General features: G+C 31.1%; 1 pseudogene; it reads left to right on the top strand.

Moving 5' to 3' along the window:
- The first annotated feature begins 387 nt into the window (after nt 1–387).
- LOC123192380 lies at nt 388–1,156 on the top strand (annotated as a pseudogene).
- The last annotated feature ends 6,045 nt before the right edge of the window (nt 1,157–7,201 follow it).

The following is a 7,201-nucleotide window of genomic DNA, read 5'->3' as shown; positions in this document are numbered from 1 at the left end:
ATAAACAAATATCAATTTAACTTGTAACATAAATTTATAATACAACTATACAAAAATTGTTGGGTGCTACTTCTGGATATTGGGAGTGTATTTTGAGCCAGAATAATTAAAGGGTTGAAGACTTTTAACCAAAGTAATCTCCATTACTTCCATCACCGATGACATCTATGATGTGTATGGTACCAATAATGAACTTGAGCTATAGACCTTGGCAATTGCGAGGTAATTTTTTCAGACTCTAAATGGCCTTTAGGCTTCTCAAACTCAAAATTTATCATTATCTTTTCTTTTTTCAGGTGGGATATGAGTGTTGTAGATCAACTGTTTGTCTACAGAAAATAATATTATACGGCCCTCTTTGATATTTACAGTGAAATTGAACCAGAAATGGCAAGCCAAGAAAAATTATACCGCTTTGATTTTGTAAAAGAGACGGGGATGCTTTCATTTCAAGACTTCACAAATCATTGTAATTTAAAACAAGTATAAGATTCTCAGTATGTGTTAACAATTTCAAATTGGATCTTGATTTGACAGATGAAGTTAGAAATTATCATATTGAAGTCAAATGGTGCCATGAAAATTATATTCCAACACCGGATGAATACACGAGTGTAGCATTGGTTACCAATGCACACCAACTCTTACCCACAACATCTTTTGTAGAAATGGGAGACGTTGCAAACACAGAAGCCTTTGAATGGCTATTCAGCTACCCTAGGGTTTTGAAGGCTGCCTCAATAATTTGCGGACACATGGATGACATAGTTAGACACAAAGTTTGTGCTGAGCTAAATTCATTAATTAAACTCAGAAATATGATCAACATATAAGTGTGTAAGTTTTTGTTAAATGGTATATATAGCATGAGCAAAAGAGAGGTCATGTTGCCTCAGCAATTGAATGTCACATGAAGGAACATGGCGTTTCAGAAGAAGAGACGATTAGAGTGTTCCGTGAGCAAATCGCAAATGCATGGAAAGATGTAAATGAAGCTTTCCTAAAACAAACTGCTGCTCCGTTGCCTTTGTTTGATCTTATTCTTAATTTTTCACGTGAAATAGACCTTCTTTACAAAGATGATGACTGCTACACCAATTCTTATTTGACCAAAGACCGTGTTGTTTCATTGCTTGGAGACCCCATAAAGCACTGAAAGTTTAGTTGTATAAATTCATCGATTATGTTGTGGCCCATCTATTGTGTTTACAAGCAAGCAATAATAAAAATAAACTTGTTCCATTGGAGTCAGCAAAGCCAAGCCAACCCAAGAAAATATAACTTAATTCGTATATTTATTGCCTACAATTCAAAATTAATCTAACTCCAAAAATTGACACTGACTTGCTTTCAAACTCAGACAAATACTGAATTTATTTTGAATCCCAACCATCCTGAGAAAATTTTATGTGGCGGAATGTGAATTTGAGACTAACTTGCCTCCAAACTTGAATGAAATATTAAGCTCCCATCTTTTTAAACTGTATGACACAATAGCCGGAACGGAGGAAAGAGAAGCAGAAGGTGCTTGACCAAAGAGAGGAATGAAATGTTATTTAACATACAATACAAGGTTACTACTGTCCCGACTCCCGATGGTTCATTCCATTTTAGATGCGCTATGCATAACAAAATCAAGCCACTCATTTAATCAGCTTGGGTCGTACTCTTGTTGTTCCTAAGAAAGATTTTAGGCCGGCCTACCGTAGAACTAAATCCATTCACTATTGGACATGTCGCTTATTTTCTATAACAATTTCTACTAATCAGCCTTTATGACTTTCTAATTATTTAGCCTTACTAGCATCAAATATTGTTTGAGAATAGTAATATAAAATAAATATATACATAAGAGTTGCAGAGAATACTGGAATAATGGATGCCCCTGGATTTTGCCTGCAATTGCACATAAAAATAGATAATCAATCAGATGAAGAGCCACAAATAGGAAAATTTTCTAGTAGAAGTATTTCTACAGTACAATCCTGCGCGTTCGAGGAAAATCGTTTTTGATGGTTGGTTGATGATTATAAGTTAAATACGCAAGGGCATTACCTTTAATCACATAATCATCTTTCTTGATGCTAGATTAATTAATGGTTTTATGGTTGAAAGAATTATTGTTTAAAGATATATTAAATGTTTTTAATATATGTTGAGCCCCTAAAGATATTAAACTCTATTTACTTAGGACTAGATTTGAACTATATTAAATATTACGATTGTGTTGTGGAGGTCAAAACTAAGAAATTGGAGAAGGTTTTTCAAGAGTTAATGAGAAAACCAATTTATGGAATCCAACCTCACATGTAAGCTTAGGCTCGGGCTTGGGTTCTCCTATATTTGATAGCTTAGGCTCTGGCACATAATTGTGTTTGGTAAGCTCGTTTTCGAACTCATTTAAATTGAGCTTGTTTTTGAGCTTTTATAAGTTTAGTTCAAATTCATCATTATATTTATAAGTTTATATTTTTACGCCTTTCAACAAAGATTCTAGAAGAACCAAACAGATTTTGGAAGCTGAATGGGAAGCAAAGATGCGTTGAGACTTGAGAAGATCTCCAAATTTTTCACAAATTTATTTTCCTACCTGTTAAGAGGTATATTAGTTATTGAATATGTGCAAATTGTGAAGGATAAAAGATATCTAAAGGTTGTATTTGTTATTGTATAGAAAGTGAAATCTAGACCAAACCCTAATTGCAAATTGAAATTGAAAAATGCAAACAAAACTTGAAAACCTGAAATTTGAATTGAACTAGGTTCGGGCAAGCCTGAAGATCCAAATTTGAAAAGTTCAAGTGAACCCAAGCCAAAAAAAGTGAGCTTGAATAATCAAACATGAAAAAGTTTGGGCAAATTCTAACTCAAACTCGAGATTGGCTCAAAAAGCAAGTTTGAACAAATTCAGGCAAGACCAAACTTAGCTCAGAATTGTCTATCTTGTTTCACGTATTTATGAGCCAATCTCGAGCTCCTATTTTGACCATCGAGTCTGATCCTGTTACCCATTTCATTAGGCTTAACTAGCTCAAGTTGAAGCTGGAGCTTGTCTAGTCAAAATCAAGTTGAATTAGAATTATACTATATTTAAACTTAATTCAGTTTGAATCCATCACAAATTATCTAACTTAAGACTCTATATATACTCATATTCAATGGAAGAGAGAACAACAACTTCGTATTTTTTAGAGTTCTACTTAATCAAGTTTCCTCCCAAGGAAATGTCATATCCGCTTGTTGACTTTTTATCCCCCAAATCACTTGTCCAATTTACATCACAATAGGCTTCTAATGTTAAGAAATAACAAACCAAAATCAAACTTAACTAAAATCAAATTAAATAAAAATTAGATATGATCAAATATGAAATCCACTCCACTAGACCATGAGATAAAGACGAGATTATAACATAATAACAAAAAATAAAAAAATAAAAAAATAAAATGAAACATCATGGGATTTAAATATAATATGATGAGACGTCACATTGCTTTCTAATATATGAAAATATAGTTTTATCTGATATTTTTTCAATGAATAAATCTTACTTGGAATATATGAATCTCCTTGTTTATATAATTTAATTAGTAAAGAGATTCAATAATGTAAGATTAATTAATATAAAATCCATTCTTTTATCATTAAAAAAAAAACACTAAATACGCTCCAGCAGAACATTTTCATGAAATCATAGATGATTTTTAAATCTTAAGCATAAATTTGTATGCTTTGACATGAAGCTTTCATAATTTCAGTTCAACATTAAAATTCTTCAAACTGTTGATAATTAAATTTTCATATAATTCTTTTATATATATATTACAAAGATTTAAAAGATATTAACAATTGTAAAATTATTAACAAGATTGACTTGTATGCTTTCAACCGCAAATTCTCTTACCCGACCCATTGATGGCCACATATTATATAACAACGTTGTCAACACGTGTGGACAACATGCAAACTTTTTTTTTTTTTTAAGATGAATTATGTAAGGGTGATTTTGTCTTATTGTTTACCCAAGGGTTAAATTGGTACATATATAAAGGTAAGTATGTCATATTCATTTTGTATAAGGACCAAATTTTCCTATGAGAGGTAGAAAAAACTCAATCAGCAAATCAGTGGGTATTATTATTATTTTTCTCTCCATAGTTCATCTTTTGTCTGATAGTTTCTATTGACATTAATCTTTTTAATTTTTTATGAAAATTTCTCATATATTATTGTCCTCATTTTTAATCGTTATGGTGCTTTTCTCACATTCAAATAATTTTATTTTGTGTCGGTCTCATCATTTTTGACCACTTTTTATGTATTCTCATTTCCAACACTCACTCTCAAAACCTTGTATAATATTTAGGTAATTATAGTTAGGAAAATTATAAAAAATAGGCAAAAGTAAAAGGGTTTAAACAAAATTACCCAAAAAATTCAGATTAAAACAAAAATACCCATTTTGTGAAATATCGAAACTACCCATATATAAACACAACAAATTCCCCCTGTCCCCACTGTAAGTTTACTGTTCAAAAACAGGGGAAAATTCGAAATTTTCCCCTGTCCCACTGTCGACCAGATTTTCGACAATTTTCGTGGTTTCCGACGACCGAAAATGGCACAGAACATTAGCATATCTTCCGTCATCTTATTTGAATCAAGTTATTGTTCATATTATTGAGATTTGAGTGAGATTTTGCTATTTGAAACTTTAGGATTTCAATTTTGAACAATGTTTAAAATGTTTTGATTCTTGGTTGATTTCGTTGAATTGGTTGAGGGATTTTGTGTTATAGCCTATGTAGATTTGATTTGTGTTGAAATTGGAGGTTGAAACGACGAATTTTGACCAGAAATCCCTTTCGAAACGTTCGGCAGTTCGACAGTGGGAATAGTGTTTCCCACTGTCGGACGATTTCTCCCACTGTTGACAGTGGGTTAGGGGGCTTAATTAGAATTTTCAAAATATTATGGAGCTGTGTGAGATTCCTCATTCCACTGTGGACGTTTTTGAAATTTGACACGTGACAGTGGGTTGTTGCGACACTGCCGTGGGATGGGGGGAAATTTAACGTTTTCAAAATTTTAAGGAGAGGGGGAACAAGGGGAGATCTACGGGGGTCCATGTGAAATTTTACACTGAACAGTGGGCAGGCCTTGAAAACCGTGGGTTGGGTGGAAATTAACTTTTTTAAAACTATAGGATTTATATGAGACAGACTTTGAACGGCCATAACTTTTGATCCGTTAGGAGTTACGGGGCCTGTAATATATCAACGCGAAGCTCGTTTCGAGCTCTATAACAAAAACTTGCTTTGCTGGTTGCACCAAATTTGGAGGCCAAAATAAAACTATTTCAATGTATATTATGCAGTTTTATTATTTAATCAAACTTAGGATTTTCGATTTTTATGATTTTGAGTTTGTTTGTGACCAGACTAGACTTTTTTCATATGACATTTTCAAATTTAATATTTGTAATTATGATGTGCTTTTTTAGACACGTTTTACGATGTAATTACGAAATTTTTGATCGATTTTTTGGTTTTCTCGTTCATAAGCTATTTGAACATGTAGTTTTATAAATTTAGATCTGTTTTTTAGATTTTCGAATAATTTTTTTATTATTAACATTCTAAGGTATTTCAATATATCTATTTATTCATAACATGTTATTTTCAATATAGTTTTCACGAATTGATTTTTTCGATTTGAATTCAGAAATACGAATTTCTTCTTTTCAAATGAACCCGTAGTAATTAATATTAATAAAAAATGAGAGTGAAAGTAAGTATTTAAGTGATATAAAAAATGTATGTAATGAGAGTAAGAGTGAGGGGGTTTATATATATGAGGGGAAGGGTAATTTTGGTATTTTAGAAAAAACTATGGGCATTTTTGCTTAGGAATAGAGAATTTGGGCATTTTTACTTGAAAATAGTGAATTTGGGTATTTTTACTTAATATATGGGTATTTTGGGCATTTTTCATAATTCCCCTTATAGTTAAACTAATAATTTACTTATAATTCAATACAACTTTTTCAATTGTTACCACAACTGAACTTTGCTCAGAATTGTCTATCTTGTTTCATGTATTTATGAGCCAATCTCGAGCTCCTATTTTGACCACCGAGTCTGATCCTGTCACCCATTTCATTAGGCTTAACTAGTTCAATTCGAAGCTGGAGCTTGCCTAGTCAAAATCAAGTTGAATTAGAATTATACTATATTTAAACTTAATTCGGTTTGAATTCATCCCTAATTATCTAACTTAAGGCTCTATACATACTCATATTCAATGGAAGAGAGAACAACAACTTCGTATTTTTTAGAGTTCTACTTAATCAAATTTCCTCCCAAGGAAATGTCATATCCGCTTGTTGACTTTTTATCCCCCAAATCACTTGTCCAATTTACATCACAATAGGCTTCCAATGTTAAGAAATAACAAACCAAAATCAAACTTAATTAGAATCAAAATAAATAAAAATTAGATATGATCAAATATGAAATCCACTCCACTAGACCATGAGATAAAGACGAGATTATAACATAATAACAAAAAATAAAAAAATAAAATGAAACATCATGGGATTTAAATATAATATGATGAGACGTCACATTGCTTTCTAATATATGAAAATATAGTTTTATCTGATATTTTTTCAATGAATAAATCTTACTTGGAATATATGAATCTCCTTGTTTATATAATTTAATTAGTAAAGAGATTCAATAATGTAAGATTAATTAATATAAAATCCATTCTTTTATCATTAAAAAAAAAAACACTAAATACGCTCCAACAGAACATTTTCATGAAATCATAGATGATTTTTAAATCTTAAGCATAAATTTATATACTTTGACGTGAAGCTTTCATAATTTCAGTTCAATATTAAAATTCTTTAAACTTTTGATAATTAAATTTAAATATAATTCTTTTATATATATTACAAAGATTTAAAAGATATTAACCATTGTAAAATTATTAACAAGATTGACTTGTATGCTTTCAACCGCAAATTCTCTTACCCAACCCATTGATGGCCACATATTATATAACAACGTTGTGCACATTGTCAACACATGTGGACAACATGACTTTTAAGGGCTAGTGTCGGTCATATCTAAATTTTCAAGCTCATATAACATACTTGAGAATAGCAGAGAAACATCACGCTCAACCTCAAACT

This window comes from Mangifera indica, chromosome 1 (assembly GCF_011075055.1).
Source record: "Mangifera indica cultivar Alphonso chromosome 1, CATAS_Mindica_2.1, whole genome shotgun sequence".
NCBI classification, from domain to species: Eukaryota; Viridiplantae; Streptophyta; class Magnoliopsida; order Sapindales; family Anacardiaceae; genus Mangifera; species Mangifera indica.
Note: the sequence above shows the minus strand (reverse complement) of the source record. Positions and strands in the feature narration are given on the sequence as shown.